This window comes from Callorhinus ursinus, unplaced genomic scaffold (genome assembly GCF_003265705.2).
Source record: "Callorhinus ursinus isolate GAN/ISIS: 27379988/994484 unplaced genomic scaffold, GSC_fseal_2.0 scaffold17, whole genome shotgun sequence".
Lineage (NCBI taxonomy): Eukaryota > Metazoa > Chordata > Mammalia > Carnivora > Otariidae > Callorhinus > Callorhinus ursinus.
The window spans coordinates 5,181,224-5,198,463 of NW_027397079.1; positions in this window are offsets into that span (position 1 = coordinate 5,181,224).

Sequence of the window (17,240 nt, forward strand, 5' to 3'; positions counted from 1 at the left end):
ACTATCTGTGCCTGATCCTGACCTATAGCATATGGTCATGCTGCTGGCATCCCTGCTCCCACTGACCAAACACCTTGCAAAACCATTCAGAAGCCATCCAAGAGAGGATATTATTTGTGTCAGTAGCTGGCCCATGATGATAGAATCCACAGATTGGCTGTTTATCATGGAGAGTGCTTGGGATGTGCATATTAATGCTTAAGAGGAGATCTTAATCTGATTTATAGCTGAACTGGCTCCTTTTTTTAAAACTCTACACAATTATTTATGATCACTTGCATAAGATGACTTAATGATGACTCCAAATGAATTTTAAAAAAATCCTCTTGTTTCAAAACAAATTTAGGAGGAATAATGAACATGAATCCTATATCCATAGAAGATTCTTTATAAGCCTTTATAATAGCAAGTGACTAATATGGAACTAAAATATTAGTACGGCATAGTTATGTGACATGTTTCACAAAGTTGTTATCACCTGAGTTCACAGGTTCTGTAGTTGTAATAACATCTGCAAGTGTGTGTATTTATTTTAGGTCTGTTTACAGAATGGCCACATGACTGTAAACCACAATGTTCTACTGGGAATAATATTTTAAAACTGTGTGAACCTGTGCACATGTATTAATTTCTATATATCTCATTTCTGCCAAATGATAAGGACACAGAAGTGAGGTTCAATTTGAATAACATAGTAAGACTTCACGATTGGAAAGTTTCAAAACCAGGTATTGAACATGGGTCTTGTTCCTCTCACTGAGTTCTTTACACCGTATTTCCTTTCACAAGGAAATGTAACCCAAATGGAGGGCTGGCATGGACCACTGACTAATTAAATGAAGTGCACTAAAATAATGTTACAGAGATTCAGATGCCATTGTGTTGGGATTAAAATAATCCTGTGCAATGAATAATCTCAAATCAAAAGTCACCAAGTACCCATAACTTATAAACAACGAGGGATCACCGCATATTAGGTATATTCATTGACATAGGATCTTTCGTCCTAATAGAACTCGCCTATACTAGCTGGAGAAAGATAATGGAAACATTTTTTTTTTCATTTTTGTCCAGTTTTATTAAGATTTAATTGGCATACAGCGCTGTGTAAGTTCAATGTAGTCAGCATAATGACTTGACTTTCATATACTGTGAAATAAGTTTACTTAAAATCCATTATCTCAGATAGATTTAAAAAAGCAAAACCTTGTTTTCCTTGCAAGGAGAACGCTTAGGATCTTTTCTCTTAACAATTTTCAAATATACCACACAGCAGTAATGAACTATAATCATGTTCTATAGAACATCTCCATGACTTCTTTTATTTTTTTAAAGATTTTATTTATTTATTTTGACAGAGAGAGACACAGCGAGAGAGGGAACACAAGCGGGGAGTGGGAGAGGGAGAAGCAGGCTTCCCGCGGAGCAGGGAGCCCGATGCGGGGCTTGATCCCAGAACCCCGGGATCATGACCTGAGCTGAAGGCAGACGCTCGACTGTGCCACCCAGGCGCCCCTACATGACTTTTTTATCTTATAACTGGAAGTATGTTTTATCTTATAACTTGGAAATAAGTTTGAAATTTCTTTCCTATTAAAATGCTAGTGCACCATGGGTATTTTAGAGACTCTGGTTAGAGGTGGCTTTCAGAGTCACCTAACAACTAGATACAAGGGCCCTGGGAACCACAGTCCCCGATTTTTCCTGGCAACCCCACCATTCTCCGAAAGGGGAGCATCAATTTTTATGGACGCATTATTTTATCTCCTGTGTCAATTTGTCAACTAATCATCTTCAGGTTTCCAAAATCCTATTTCATGGGGAGAAATAAAAACCATGCCCTTCTATCTAAAGGTAAAACTATTCTGTGGTACACTCAAGTCATGGATGAGAAGTGTCACATGCAAGAAACGTTTTAGAGGATCAAGGTTCAAAATCTAGTTTTGTCTTAAGAGTTGTATCACTGTGGACACGTCATTACAATTTGAACCTGTTTCTACACAAGTGAAGAATTGTTTCTGATGGGGGATGATACGAGCTTGTGTGAAAATAACTCATCGGTGTCACGGCACAGACAATATTAATATTTCCCATTTACCAGTGTGTTTGCTCCTCACAGAACCATTAAGAGTGGTTGATGAGAAAGTGTTTTATAAAAACCACTCTATCAACATGCAGAGAAGTTGTTTGTATGCGATAATCAATACAGTCCTGCCTACGATTTTGTTAAGGAGGGAAATGCTGTGTAATCTGTTCTTTTTGGATAGATTTTTGGGAAACCCTGAGAGATGAGATGTTATTTCTTATGAAAAATTGACTGCATAATAGGTGTTCTGCTTGACACTTTATGTGTTATAATTTAATTTTTCTAGTAGCTCTGTGAAATGGGACTATCACCCATGTTAGCAATAAAGAATTCAAAACTCAAGAGAAAATGGTAGATCCTGGATTCAAACTTAAGCTTCTCTGAAAACAAAACAAAATAAAACAACCCACTATTTATTTTTCTATTATGCCACAAATCTCTCCTCAAACTATACTTCTGTTGGATGCTGATGCTACAATTTGGCAGAAACAAACTTGAAGAATTACTAGTCCTAATTCAACTTTCATTCTTGTTATTGGTCCAAGAAGATTTCCTACTTCTTGGATTCAAGATCCATGATTCAATCTTGGTAACCTGTGCATTTTTAGGGATTACTTGTTTTTCTTCTAAGTTATCTGATTTGTGGATACATAATTGTTTATAGTAATCTGTTATCACACTGTGTTTTTCTGTGGTTATCTATTGTATTGTCTCTTCCATTTCTCATTTTGGTTTTGGAGGCTTTTCTGTCTTGTTTTCCCCTTAGTTAATGTAGTTAAAGCATTGCCAATTTTGTCTATTTATTTATTTAGAAAAACTGGTCATTACTTTCAATGTTACATTATTGTTTATTCTGGTTTCTGTTTTATTTATTTCTGATTTTTCTTTGTTATTTCCTTCCTCTACTAAATTTCAGCTAAGTTTCTTATTTTTCTAGTTCCTTGTGGCGTGATTTTTTTATTTGAACTTTATTTCTTAATATAAGCATTTACAGCATAAATTTCAATCTAATATCTGCTTTTGCTGCATCCTATAGGTTTTGGAATAATGTGTTTTCTTTTTCTTTTTGTTTTTTTATTTTGAGACACATTTTGATTCACCATTTGATTTCTTATTTAGCCCATTGCTTGTGTAGTAGTGTGTTGTTTTTAATATTTACATTTATATTAAATACTTAATATTTACAGTGTAGATTTTCCAGCTTTGTTTTATGGTTGATCATTAGTTTTGTACCACTGAGATTGGAAAATATACTTGGCATGATTTCAGTCTTCTTAAAAAAAAAAATAATTGCCATGGCTGTAATAAATGGAAACTGAGCTACATGTCACATGCATCCCACCTGCAATGCACACCAGCAAGCTGAACTAACCCAACTCCCTTGCGCCCCATTTCCCATGTATAGGATTTGTCCTCTTGAAAGGGTGGAACTCTTAATTTACTATTTGTTCTGTAATTCTCTGAGTCTCCCCATCTATTATACATTTAGTGGGAGTAAGGCTAAATTCAAGTATGAATACATGGTTTTTATTTAATCAGATAATGAAAAGGATACATTCAGGGACATAATACGTATTACAGTGACCCAAATTACTTACGCTATCTCATGTTGTTATAAGATACTATCCAATTTGCCATTATAATTCAAAGTAACTTCATTTTCCCTGGTGGAGTACTGAAAATTACTGTAATTTATAATTTTATGGTAATTATAGTGAGAACTCACATAATTAGTGTGGCAAGATCACTGTTCTATTTATTTTCTTAAATGAATCATGTCCTTCATAGGGGAAACTCCTGAAGTATAGGTTTGAAGTTTTAATTGCTATCTATAGAGTAAATGGCAGCTCAGTAATCATAACCCGATTTATTTTCTGTTTTCTCTCTGAAATATTCTCCCTGGTCAAATTAAGGAGAGATCTAAGTTTAAAATATATTAATTCTAGAAATGTGGGTGTGCCTAGGACACTCATGTTATATTTTTATAGGATGAAAAGAAATGAATGGCATGCAAACACTTGCACATGTTGGGCCTCATGGTTTTCATACATAATATGTATTTATTTCACAAACAAATTTCACTCCAAGCACCTGCCCCCACTCTCCACCTCCATGCGGATTGGCCACACTGCTACTCACCTTTACTTCTTTAAGTCATATTTTCACTTTTTAAAAAATGACTGATTCTTCTTCTTTCAGTTTTTTACTAACAACTTTCAGTTGCATCTTATGAATGTCCGGATTCCTCCTCTCCATGCCCAGCATCCCTGTGTTAGTTCAGGCCCTCATTACTTCTGACTCTATCCACAGTCTCCTTGGAAACCCGCATACCTATAGAGATAATCACCCCATTCTCTCTGTCCCAGGTATTCTTCACATACCTTTAGCATAACAAAACTTGAAAATGTGTTGGCAAGGATATAGAGCAACAGGAACTTTTGTACTCTACTGGTGTGAACTTGAATTATGACTGACATTTTGAAGTGAAATTTGATAATATTGAGTAAACCTGAAGATGATCATATCCCACAGCCCTGAAATTCCACTTACAAGTTACATATTAAGAGTAACTCTTATGAACTTGCACAAGTGTAGGAATGTATATGAAATTCCATTGCAATATTGTTTCTAAGAGTAAAGATAAAGATATAATCTAAGGTCCCTCAACAGAAAAAAACTATAAATAAGTGGGTATTTTATACAAAGTAGTAACAGCACCAGTTACAAGTGGGAAACTATATATTACTTTGACAGCTTTGGTTATTCAAAAGAAAAACTAAGTTACAAAGAAAAATAAAATTTAAATACTTGCAATAGAATATCAAGTAATATTTTGAATAGATATGTAGTAAAATATCCTGAACATTTACTAAGCACTTACTGTGTGCCCAACATTGTTCTAAGCACTTTACCCTTGGGAGGGTAAACAGGGAATTTCTGAGAATATTTTTCTACAGTGTGGGAGTTTATGGTGGAGAGGGTAGGAAATACATACACAGAAGATATCTCAGTCTCATTTATGATGTTTGTTTTCTCTTCCAAGGTGTCTGCAGTAAGAACTGAACTCTCCACCTATTGTGCCTGTGTCATCCTCCTATTGTAATGGCTTTGTGGTCTCACATTTCACAAATCTGCCACTCTTTTTAGAGAAAAAGCTTTGTAAATTAATCTTCTCTGAAAATATATTCCCTGTGTAAAAGGGAAACTTGTAATAGAACACACAAATCTAAATAATCTCAAGTATATAAAATCAAGAAAAATTAAGAAACAATAAAAGTGTGACATGTTCATGTTTCCTTTTAATGCAACAAGGCACCAAAAGGCAAAAAAATATGTCCATTGATAGATGAATGGATAAAGATGTGGTTCATACATACAATGGGATATTACTCAGACATCAGAAAAGATCAATATCTACCATTTACATTGACATGGATGGAACTGGAGGGGATTATGCTCAGTGAAATAAGTCAAGCAGGGAAAATTATCATATGGTTTCACTTATATGTGGAATATAAGGAAGAGCACAGAGGACTGTAGGGGAAGAAAGGGAAAACTAAAGGGGAAGTCATCAAAGAGAGAGAAAAACCATGTGAGACTCTTGAATCTAGGAAACAAATTGAGGGTTGCCGGAGGGGAGGTGGGTGGGGGAATGTGGCTATTGGGTGATGGACATTTAAGGAGGGCACGTGATGTGATGAGCACTGGGTGTTACACGCAACTGATAAATTATTGAACACTACTCAGAAACAAATGATGTACTATTTGTTGGCTAATTGAAGTTAAATAAAAGTAAATAAATAAATAAACAAACATATAAACATGAAAGTAAACTATTCCTATGGTTAATTTTTAGAACATTTATTATACATAAATAGAAACTGAAATTTCCAATCATATCTTTGTTTTTATGAAAAAATAAGTTTATCTTGAAAAGACAAAGCAGATTGGGAGAAAATATTAGCAAAAGAAATACACTATAAAGGACTGTTATCCAACATATACAAAGAATTCTTAAACTCAACAATAGGAAAAGAAACTGATTAGAAATGGGCCAAAAACTTGAACAGACACCTCACCAAAGACAATATACAGATGGAAAATAAGCACATGAAAAGATATGCCACCTAATTTTAATCAAGGAAATGCAAATTAAAACAACAATAAGATACCAATACACACTTATCAGCATGGCTAAATTACAGAACTCTGACAACACCAAATTCTGGCAAGGATGTGGAGCAACAGAGACTCTAATTTAGTACTGGTGAGAATATAAAATCTTATAGCCACTCTGAAATACAGTTTGTCAGTTTCTCACAAAACCAAACATACTCTTAAAACAAAATCCATCAATCACACTCCTTGGCATTTATTCAAAGGTATTCAAAACTTATGTCCATGCAAACCCCTACATGTTGATGTTGCTGAAACGTGGAAGCAACTGAGATGTTCTGCACTAGGTGAATGGATAAATAAACTGTGGCACATCAAGACAATGGAATATTATTCAGCACTAAAAAGAAATGAACTATCAAGATCTGAAAAGACACAGAGAGACTTTAAATGTGTGTTACCAAGTGAATGAAACCAATATTAAAAGCTGTATACTGTATGATCCCCACTATATGACACTCTGCAAAAGGCAAAATTATGGAGATAAAACCAATTGTTGTCAGGATTTGGGTTGAGAGGATGAGAAGGGATGAACAGGCAGAGCACAGAGGATTTTCAGAGCAGTGAAAGTACTCTGTATGATACTATAATGATGGGCACATATCATTATGTAGTTGTCCAAACCCATAGAATATATGACAGCAAGAGTGAACCCTAATGTAAAGTGTAGACTGTGGATGATTACGATTATAACAAATTGGTTACAAATGGTAACAAATTGGAACAATTTCTTATGGAGGATATTGATAATGGGAGAGGCTATGCATGGGATGGGGCTGGGGGTCTATGTCTCATATACATGTGGGAAATCTCTGTTTCTTCTATCAGTTTTGTTGTGAACTTAAAACTGCTCTAAAAATAATCTATTAAAACAAACAAGTTCCTCAATTTTGTTAATTACTTTTAACAATAAAGTCTCTAAAAATCGCCTCTAAATTCTAAGTGCATACTGAATGAATAAAACATATGTATCTGGGGTCTATAATATATGTCAAATTAAAATATATAATCATGGACTACTTCCATGAATAATCAACTACTGTCAAAATCGTGTTCACACAATACACTACTAGTAAACTACACAGAATATATGAAATTGTTATTTTCATAAATTGAGTGATGGACAACAAAGTGTTGTGATTCTTGAAAGAAAAGAACCAACAAGGTAAGTCCAATGACAGATACAGCTGAAGGCTGGGAGACAGTTTTCAAGCTATAGGGGAACAAAAATGAACACAGTCAAACATTCTCTGAGTTTAGGAGATAGAGACAGAATCATTGAGGGGGAAGCTGTGAGATTTTAAGGGGCCAAGCACCAGAGCGGAAGCAGGTAGACAGAGAACTTTAGATCTGCAGAACAATCCCCTGAAGTTTCATGTAGGAGGTGAAACCCAGTGATGCTAGGGAAAGAACCATGGAAAGAAGTAGGTTGGACAACTCACAGAGCCCAGAGAAAGCTAGGAATAGTTTGCATCCTACCAGATGGGATATAGGGACAGTGAGATCACAATTTGGTAGAGTCCTCCCATAGGTGATAGTGGGCAGCATTAGCTGTAGACTGAAGAGTGCTCTGCTCTCGCCCTAATGAAGATTAAAAGCAAGCGCTGCATGGGTAAAACTCACTCTAAGTAGCTTAACAGGATTTCAGAACAAAAATCAACACTATTAAAAGAATAGAACAAAACTCAGCATCCAGTTATGTAAAATCACGGTATCTGTCACCCAATACAATATCACCAGGCACGTGAAGAAACAGAAATATATGCCCCAAAGCCAAGAGATAAATCAGGAATAAAAATAGGCACATAACTGAAAGATGATAAAATTAGTAGACATGGTAGTTAATGCAGCTACTGTAAATATGTTCTATATGTGCAAGAATGTTGAAAAACATGAACATAATGAAGAAAAACACAAATTCATTTTAAAAAATGTAAGTGGAACTTCTAAGGGATAAAAATTTAACATCTAAAATAAAAAATAATTTGGGTGTGATTAATAGCCTATTACAAATCCAGAGTAAAATATTAGGAAGCTGAAGAAATAGCAATAGAAACTCAAAAATTAGAGAGAGAAAGTGATTAAAAATGAACAGAGCATCATTGACCCAGGGGAAAATATCAAGCAGTTAAAAATAAATGGAATTTGAGATCCAGATTAAAAAAAAAACTAAAATAAAAAACTTTTAGAGAAATAATGAAAGAAAACTTACTTATTTGATGAATAGTATAGACCTACAGATGCAAGAATTTCAACAATCACCAAGCACACACACACAAAATAAGATTATGAAAGATATATTACAATAAAACTACTAAAGAACAATAATGATATGAAACTCTATAAAGCAGAGAGAGATGGGTAAAAATACACCTAACTTTTAGACCAAAAATGATAAGAATTATCACCAACTTCACATGAGAGATTCTGTAGGCCAGAAAACAATGTAGCAACATCTTCATAGCCAAAAGACAAAAACTGCCAACTTAAAGACATCCAAATGGCCAAAAGATACATGAAAAAGCGTTCAACATCACTTGGCATCAGGGAAATCCAAATCAAAACCTCAATAAGATACCACCTCACACCAGTCAGAATGGTTAAAACGAACAATTCAGGAAATGACAGATGTTGGTGAGGATGTGGAGAAAGGGGAACCCTCCTACACTGTTGGTGGGAATGCAAGCTGGTGCAGCCATTCTGGAAAACAGTATGGAGGTTTCTCAAAAAAGTTGAAAATAGAGCTACCATATGATCCAGCAATTGCACTACTGGGTATTTACCCCTAAAATACAAATGTAGGGATCCGAAGGGGTACGTGCACCCTGATGTTTATAGCAGCAATGTCCACAATAGCCAAACTGTGGAAAGAGCCAAGATGTCCATCGACAGATGAATGGATAAAGAAAAGGTGGTATATATATACAATGGAATATTATGCAGTCATCAAAAAACACAGAATCTTGCCATTTGCAATGACATGGATGGAACTAGAGGGTATTAGGCTAAGCAAAATAAGTCAATCAGAGAAATACAAGTATCATGTGATTTCACTGATATGAGGAATTCTTAATCTCAGGAAACAAACTGAGAGTTACTGGAGCGGTGGGTGGTGGGAGGGATGGGGTGGCTGGGTGATAGACATTGGGGAGGGTATGTGCTATGGTGAGCGCTGCGAATTGTGCAAGACTGTTGAATCACAGATCTGTACTTCTGTAACAAATAATACATTATATGTTAAAAAAAAAAAAGAAGATAGTAGGAAGGGAATAATGAAGGGGGATCGGAATCAGAGAGGGAGATGTACCATGAGAGACTATGGACTCTGAGAAAAAACTGAGGGTTCTAGAGGGGAGGGAGGTGGGGGGATGCGTTAGCCTGGTGATGGGCATTAAAGAGGGCACGTTCTGCGTGGAGCACTGGGTGTTATTCGCAAACAATGAATCATGGAACATTACATCAAAAACTAATGATGTAATAATGTATGGTGATTAACATAACAAAATAAAACTTAAAAAAAGGTGTACTTACATTCATAACAAAAACAAAACAAACAAAAAAGTCTATACCCAATGTAAGTATATTTTAAAAATAAAGTTAAGATAAAGACATTTTTAGACAAAATGAAACTAAGAGAATTTATCACCATCATATACACTGCAACATTGTTAAAGCATATCCTTCAGGCATAAAGAAAAAAACTCAAGACATGGGAGTTATCATGATACAGAACATCATACTTGTTATGGATGTGGTTAAATACAAAAGTTTTCTTTCTCACTTTTGAAATTTTTAGAAAATAACTGACAATTTAATGCAAAAATATGATCAATGTATTATAGGGTTTCAAATATATGTAAAAATGGAATGACAACAATAGCTCAAGGGACAGGAGTGTGGAAATGAAATCATGCTCTTGTAAGCTTCTTACATCATAAACAAAGTGGTGTAATGTTATTTGAAGACAAACTGTGATTGGTTAAAGAAGTATATTGTAAATCCTAGAGTAGCCATTATAAAGAGTACAACAAAATGAAACAATTATACCTAAGAAGCCAAAAGGAAAAAAATGAAGTTGAATATGTCCATTTTATAAAAAGAAACAGGAAAAAATAAACACTTGATAAGCACAGGAAAAAAAGTAGCATGACAGAAAAGTGAACACATACATATGAATAAATACATTAAATATAAATGACCTAGGCATCCCAGTGAAATTCAGAGATTGTATAAAAAAAAAATCCCTTAACTAATTTGCTGTTTTCAAGAAATGAACTTTCCATATAAAGGCACAAATGGTTAAAAGAATTAACAGTAATAAAACTGACTTCATTATATAGTAATGTTTTTATTTGCCGGCTGACACACTATTAGGGAGAACCCAAAGTCACCTCATTTTATCCACTGTCCTTCTAAGATGTACCTGATAAAGGACTTGTATCTACATTAAGGAAAACACTGTTAGGAATCAAAGGTGAGAAAGCTGGTAACAAACGGAACATTGGGCATATGGTATGTGTATTTCTAACTTCATAAGAGAACACCAAACTGTTCTAAAGTGACTATACTATTTTTTATTCCTTCCAGAGATGTATGAGCATTCCAGTCACTGCTTGTTATTGTAATTTTTAAAGCAATTCTAATATAATACTTATAGTGATATTTTACTGTACTTTATTTTGCATTTCCCTAATGGATAATGATATTGAACATCTTTTCATGTAATTATTCGGCATCTGTATATCTTTTTTATGTACTGGTTATAAGTCCTTTATCAATATGTGTTTTGTAAAAAATCCCTTCCAGTCTGCAGTTTCTCTTTTTATTTTCTTAATACTTGCTTTCAAAGGGTATGTTTGTAAATCCAATGCCATCAAATTTATTATTTTTTCTTAAGGGAAAATACTTGCTTAACGCAGGGACACAAATATCCTTTTCCCATTTCTGTGGTGTTCATTGGTATTTCTCCTCTCTCATCTATGATTTTATTTATTTGAATCCTTTCTCTTTTCTTTTTGCTAGGTCTGGCTAGAGGTTTATCAATTTTAGTGATTTTTTTTTCAAAGAACCAGCTCCCAGTTTCATTGACCTGTTCCATTGTTTTTTTAAGATTCTATATCATTTATTTCTGCTCTAATCTTTAGTATTTCCGGGCGCCTGGGTGGCTCAGTTGGTTAAGCGACTGCCTTCGGCTCAGGTCATGATCCTGGAGTCCCGGGATCGAGTCCCACATCGGACTCCCTGCTCGGCGGGGAGTCTGCTTCTCCCTCTGACCCTCTTCCCTCTCGTGCTCTCTATCTCTCATTCTCTCTCTCTCTCAAATAAATAAATAAAATCTTTAAAAAAAATCTTTAGTATTTCCTTCCTTCTGCTGGATTTAGGTTTTGCTTGCTGTTCTTTTCCTAGCTCCTTTAGGTGTAAGGTTAGGTTATTTATTTGAGATTTTTTTTGCTTCTTGAGGTAGGCCTGTATTGCTATATAGTTCCCTCTTAGGACCACTTTTGCTGCATCCCAGAGGTTTTGGGCAGTTGTATCTTCATTTTCATTTGTTTCCACATATTTTTTTTTTATTTCTTCTTTGATCTCCTCTATTTTCTTCTAGAAATTTTATATTTTTACAATTTATATTTAGCTTTGACCATGTAGGTTATTTTTCAAATGGTGTAAAATATGAATGAGTTTCGTTTGTTTACATATTTATAAAAAATCTTATGGGTTAAGAAGTCAAAAGGCAATTAGAAAATATATCAAATGAAGTAAAAATAAAAATACAATACATTAAATTTGTAAAATGCACTTAAAGCAATGTTTATAGGAAAATGTGTTTCATCACATTTACATTAGAAACTATTTTATTAATTTTTTTTCACTTTACTGAGATGTAACTGACATGTAACATTGTGCAGATTTAAGGTGTACATATGAATGATTTTAAATGTATATATTTCAAAATGCTTACAATAAGATTAGCTAACACATTCTTCACCTCACATAATTTTTGTTGGTGGTGGGATTATGGTGAGAATATTAAAACTTTACTCTCATAGCAAGTTTCAGGCATTTAACATAGTATTCTTAACAATACTCATCATGCTGTACATTTTATAACCAGAAGTTTGTACACTTTGACCAACACCTTCCCATTTTCTCCACCATGAGCCCATGGCAACCACTATTCCACTCTTCCATTCTACCAGAATTTGAAAGTTTTAAGGTACAAAATCAATACATAGAAGTCAGTTGCCTTTCTTTATGTTAACAATGAAATATCAAAAAAAAAAGAATTTAAGAATGCAATCCCATTTACAATTGCATCCAAAACAATAATATACCTAGGAATAAATTAAACCAAGGATGTAAAAGATGTGTACATTGAAAATAAGATATTGATGAAAAATGAATACACAAATAAGATATTCTGTGCTCATGGTTTAGAAGATTTATAGTGTTAAAATGTCTATACTACTCAAAGGAAGCTACAGATCCAAAAAAGTCTTACTAAAAATCTTGTATAGAATTTTAAACCCAAAAAACTGTATGGAACCAAAAAAGACACTGAATAGCCAAAACAATCTTGAAAAAGAACGAATCTAGAAGTATCATGTTCTCTGATTTGAAACTATATTACAAAACTATAGTAATCAGAACACTGTGTAATTGGGATAAAAATAGACACCTAGATCAATAGAACAGAATAGAGGGCCCAGAAATAAACCCACATATATATGTGGTCAATTAATTTATGATACAGGAAGCAAGAATATACAATGGAGAAAAGATGGTCTCTTTAACAGCTGGTGCTGAGAAAACTGTTCAGCCACATGTAAAATAATAAAACTAGATCGCTATCTTACAGCATACACAGAATACTAACTCAAACTGGATTAAAGACTTGAATGTGTGACCTGTTGCTATAAAACTCCTAAGAAAAATAAAACTAGGTGGTAAACTCCTTGACATTGTTTTTGGTGATTAATTTTTGGATGTGATTCCAAAGCAAAGGCAACTAAAGCAAAAACAAACAAGTGGGACTACATCAAATTAAAAGGCTTCTCCATGGCAAAGGAAACAATGAACAAAATGAAAGGCAACCTACTGAATGGGAGAAAATATGTAAATCATATATTTGATAAGAGGTTAATATTCAAAATTTATAAAGTACTCACACAAATCAAAATTAAAAACCCTCAAACAAACGAAATAAAAAGTGGGCAGAGGGTCTAAACAGACATCTTTCCAAAGAACACATACAGATGACCAACAGGCACATGAGAAGATGCTTAACATCACTAATTACCAGGGAAATGCAAATTAAAACCACAATGAGATATCATCTTACACCTGTTAGAATGGCTATTATAAAAAATACAAGAAATGGAGAGTGTTGGCATGGATGTGGGGAAAGGGAAACCCGTGTGTACTGTTGATGGAATTGTAAATTGGTGTGGCCGCTATGGAAAACAGTATAAAGGTTCCTCAAAAACAAACAAATAAACAAAAAAATCTAAAAATAGAACTACCATACAATCCAAAAATTCGACTTCTGAGTGGTTATCCAAAAAAACAAAAAACAACAATTTGAAAAGATATATGCATCTTTATGTTCATTGCACCATTATTTAAAATAGCCAGTATATGGAAACAACCTACATGTCCATCAGTAGACGGATGGATAAAGAAGATGTGAGATACACATACACACATATAACACACACACACACACACACACACACACACACACACACACACACACAGGACTACTCCTAAGCCATAAAAAAAATAACAGAATCTTGCCACTTACAACAACATTGATAGAACTGGAGGGTATTTTGCTACATGAAATAAGTCACATTGAAGAAGACAAATACCATATGATCTCATTTATGTGTGGAATCTAAAAAAAATAAAACAAAACAGATGAACAAACAAAAGAAAACAAAACTCATAGATACAGAGAACAGACTGGTTGTGGTGAGAGAGTAGGGGACTTGGAAGTGGAATAAATGGTAAATAGGGTCAAGGGGTACAAACATTCAGATATAAAGTAAATAAGTCATTAGCCTATAATGTACAGCATCATGACTATAGCCAGTAGTATTGTATTGCATATTAGAAAGTTGCCAAGAGAGTAAATGTTAAAAGTTCTCATCACAAGGCAAAACAAACAAAACAAAACAAAAATGTTACTGTGTATGGTGACAGATGGTAACTAGACTTACTGTGGTGATTCTTTCACAGTGCATACAAATTTGAATGATTACGTTGTAAGTCTGAAACTAACAATGCTCTATATCAATTGTGCCTCAATAAAAAATAAATAAAAATAAAACAATGCTTCCTTGAGGAAAAGAAAACAGACCAATAACCAAGTCAAAAGAAAAATACAAGTCTTGGGGAAAAAATTGAAGCTCATATGAGAAACAAGGTCTAAACCCTAATACGCATAGATTCATGTGTGTGTATGTATGTGTATATCATAGAAACTAAGAATAAAAAGTTCAACAAGAGAGAAAAACAGTCAAAGGACGTGCCAGAAAGTTCACAAATAAATACTAACATATCTTGACTGTATAAACAATTTCAGTCATAATAAGAGAAATATACATTGACAATATAGTGAGATTTCATTTTTACCTCTTAAATGGGAAAACAATTTTTAAAATTGACAAGTTTTCACATATCTTTCACTCTTTGATCCAGAAATCCCACTCTGAGAATTTACCCTTTAGCTATAACAACATATGTACACAGGATATGTGTTCAAGGTAACATTTCAGCGTACTGTTCAGAATAACAAAAGACTGGAAATATCCATAAGTCCACCAAAGAGATTGTTAATGCATGATACATCACACAATAAAATTCTATGCAGTTATAAAAGGAAATTAATGAGGAAACTCTCTATGCACAAACACAGAAATATCCCCGGCATCTATTAAGTAAAAAATAAAGTGAGATTCAGAGCCATAGTTGTCATTGAAAAGGTGCAAAGTAAAAATACATACTACAAAAATCCTTGAAGAATGAAGATAAAATTTGAAGAGACCTTGCCAAGCAGCAGAAGGCAGATTCCATTGCAATAGAGTTGTACCACTCGACTGTATTTTTATATGTTAAAATGAGTCTTCAAGTTGAAAAGGAATGAAAACAGATGACCAATAGAATCCTCTAGAAGGAATGAGGAGCACCAAAAGTGAGAACTAAATAACAAAGAAGAAAATTCCTTAGTAAAAGAAACCTATAGAAAGTATCTATAGGAAATAACAAGGTCTCCTCCTAACCTTTTGAGTGATATAGAGGGAATTCAATGACTTTCCTTTTATTTTGATTGCTTCATAGATATGTATATGTATATATATATAAAACTTATTTATTAGAAAAATACTAATCAGGAAAAGTAATTGAAATTAAAAAGTAATGTAAGAAACCCTTCATGATCAGGATTCACATACATCAGAGACACAAGATCCAACTGAAAGAATTTTAATGGCCAAAGCTGGAACATTAGACCAACAAAATATATAAAGGACTATTGGATCATAATCTAAATCATAAAAGTAAAAACCCATGAGTCCATAATGTCATAAAGAAGTGATTGAATGAATAAATAAATAAATGGTGAAGAACAAACAAATCTCCTGTGTAAAAGAATTCCAAATGATTTATAATCTGCCCTAATTTGTTGGAGAATGAAGTGGGGGCTATGTATAGTGAATTTTTTCCAAAGAATTTAGCATGGAAAGAAGGGGGAAATATGTAACTTACAGTGAACAATTTTGACTTAGCCAAATGACCAACATAAACATCAGTGAGAGCAAAAGTACATGAAAATAATTTTACATATCTGCAATATGATGGAAAAGGCACTTGACCTCTATGGTCTTCCTGCCCCAAACTCACAATCCCAGGATAGCAGCCAGGAAAGAACCAAACAGTACCAAATGTAGTACCTTCTATAAAATACCTGACGAGTACTTCTCAAAACTGCCAAGTTCATCACAAACAAAACAAACCTGAGAACCCGTCAAGGCCAGAAGATGCCAAAGGCCTCTATTGATGACTACAAATAACCTGGGACCTGTTGAAATTCTGGAACAGAAAAATGATTGTGGATAAAATCTAAGGAAATCTTGGGGACCTGGGTGGTGCAGTCTGTTAAAAGTCTAACTTTTGTTTTGTCTCAAACCGTGATCTCAGGGTCCTGAGATCAAACCCCTCATCGGCTCTCTCTGCCCCTCCCCCTGCTCTCTCTCTTTCAAATAAATAAATAGATCTTTAAAAGAAATCCAAGGAAATATGAACAAAGTATGGACCTCAGCTCATAATAATGTATCAATATGGGTTCACTGCTTGCCATAAATGCCATACTCAAATAAGATGTTAATAATAGAGGGTCCTGGGTGTGGGATATGTGGAGATTCTCTGTATTGTCTTTTCAACTTTTCTATCAATCTAAAACTGTTGTTAAATTTTAAATTTTTATTCAAAAATAAGAAAAGAAATAATAATGTCAGGCACTTGGTCTTCATTTTCTTGACCAAGAAATTTTTCTTGATCAATAGCCCAGCTGCTCCTGCCTCCAGCACCTCTATTTAAGCATATATTTTATTATCCTAACCAGGAAACTATTGAAATTAAAAGGAGAAGCTACTGAACAAGAATCAAAACAACAGCCTTTTTGTTAAATCGCTTAGTGAGCCTAAAAACAGCTCCATAAAAAATGCTACCTTAAATGAGCGCTGTGAATTGTGCAAAACTGTTGAATCACAGATCTGTACCTCTGAAACAAATAATGCAATATATGTTAAGAAAAAAAAAAAAAAGAAGAAGATAGCAGGAGGGGAAGAATGAAGGGGAGTAAGTCGGAGGGGGAGATGAACCATTAGAGACGATGGACTCTGAAAAACAAACTGAGGGTTCTAGAGGGGAGGGGGTGGGGGGATGGGTTAGCCTGGTGATGGGTATTAAAGAGGGCACG